Below are 1,987 nucleotides of genomic sequence, written 5' to 3'. Positions count from 1 at the left end.
TTTTGTGGGAAAAATGCTTTTTATTTTTCTTCACTGCTGGAGAGGAAACCCAGGGTATTGTGCTTTACTGGGCAAGCATTCTCTTAGTGAGTCATACTGCCAGGTCCAACATAAAATTTAATATATAAAATAATTTTATTATTTTCATCTTCAAAATATTTTATTATAAAACATAGCACTGGGCTTATTAATAGTTCCCTCCCAACACTGTCAAATGCACACTGCTGGACACAATGCCCTCAAGATCTGATTTCAGTGGGGATCTCAGTTCCCTTAGAGTTTCAGGAAAACCACAGAAGAGAGTGGAATGGAGAGAAGGCTGTGCTGATGTTGAACAAGAACACCATCCCTCTAGAGATGGATACCCACAGCCAGAGCTATGGGCCACCAGAGCTGGGGCCCAAGTTTGAGCAGAGGTGAGGTAGAGTTGAGATGAAACTCCAACAGCCTCAGCTTCAAGCAACTACTTCTCATTCCTTGGCTTTAGCTCTTAAGCTGCATTACCCAGGCAAATGTAATTATTCTTTTGGGGAATATAAAACTCATGTCCCTTGGACAAGTTATATTTGGAAGCATAGACAAATATGCTTCCATTGTGATTGAAACAGCAAGATGCTATGGGCTGATCTAACTGTTACAAAGTTTTTAATTTTGTCCTGGTATCTGTCCTAGATGCTGAACCTACCATCAGACTTATAGAGGCAAGGATGTGATGGAGAGTATGGAAGCCAATTCTGTTCACTACATGGATGTCTTGAGGAACAGAAGTGTTGGTATCATTGGGCCGATGGCATTTGAAGGTGGAATTATCTTTGTGGATTTGGAGCGTTGATGTAGTGAATGGCAACTACCCCCTCAATTCTCCCAAGAGCAAAACCAGCTGTCAGTGAATACTCTATTTTCTTGAACTCAGAGGGCTTATTCTGTAAATGATAGACAATCAGGCCCCTCTCTTGAGTGGCCACCACAGTCATCAGGTATATTACATCTGCAGGATAACAGTGCTCAGGGAGTTGGAAGACCATCTTAGGCTTTGACAACCAGGTGTCCAAAGACTTCAGAGTCTTATCCCAACTCCTGGTCATCACACAGCTGTAATTTGGGTTTTGATCAAATGTATCATCTTAACAGGAGCATTGTAATGCTATCTGAATGGTCAGGTCATCTTACCTGTCTTGTCACATGATGCTGTGAACACTTTCAGCAGATATTGAACACTGACTCAATGTTCATCTTCTGGGCCTTTGGAATGGTTTGCCTAGTGTCTTGCACATCCCATCAGTGAACATCATTAGTCCATAATATTGCAATAAGGAAGTTGCCTGGTAAGTTTGGTAGGCTGAAAGACAGACAACCAATGCTGTCGTCATGAGAAGACTTTACTTCAATATCCGTCATTGGGTTGTGGTTATCTGTGGTTGTGCTCCCAAACATGCTGGTCCCACCAGTCACAAAAACAGACTCATTTTGGCTGCTCTGGCACAGGGCAGAGGTGACAAAGCCAGGAAACTCCAGACCTCCAAGTCTTCTCAAGCTCATGGAAACTGCTCCATTACCAATAAAATGATTAAAAAAAACAGCAAAAGACCATTAATTCAGTAAGCAGTAATTTAGTACCTACATTTTGCCTATATTCAGCTCATACTATTGAAGAAGACAGAAATATCAGAGCAAGTACAGCTGGAGAGATAGCTCAGTGGTTAAGACCAAGCTTACTCTTCCATAAAACCTGGATTCAGTACCCAGAACCCACATAATAATTCATAACCATCTGAAATACCAATTCCAGGGGATCAGATTCTCTCTCTCTCTCTCTCTTCTCCATAGGAAGCAGGCAACACATGGTACATAGACATGCATGCAGAGAAATATCTCTATGCATTTATAAAATTAACAATAAATTAACTATGATAGCAAGGAAAGAATAGTTGTGTTATGTATAAATTACTGCTTGCATATAGTAAGGGTTTCAACAGATAAAACTATG

At 40.8% G+C, this 1,987-nt stretch overlaps 1 pseudogene; it reads right to left on the bottom strand.

The window, feature by feature from the left end:
- Window positions 1-463: 463 nt before the first annotated feature.
- LOC116888011 lies at window positions 464-1,539 on the bottom strand (annotated as a pseudogene).
- Window positions 1,540-1,987: the final 448 nt, after the last annotated feature.

Source organism: Rattus rattus, chromosome X, assembly GCF_011064425.1.
Source record: "Rattus rattus isolate New Zealand chromosome X, Rrattus_CSIRO_v1, whole genome shotgun sequence".
In the NCBI taxonomy this organism is placed as follows: domain Eukaryota; kingdom Metazoa; phylum Chordata; class Mammalia; order Rodentia; family Muridae; genus Rattus; species Rattus rattus.
Note: the sequence above shows the minus strand (reverse complement) of the source record. Positions and strands in the feature narration are given on the sequence as shown.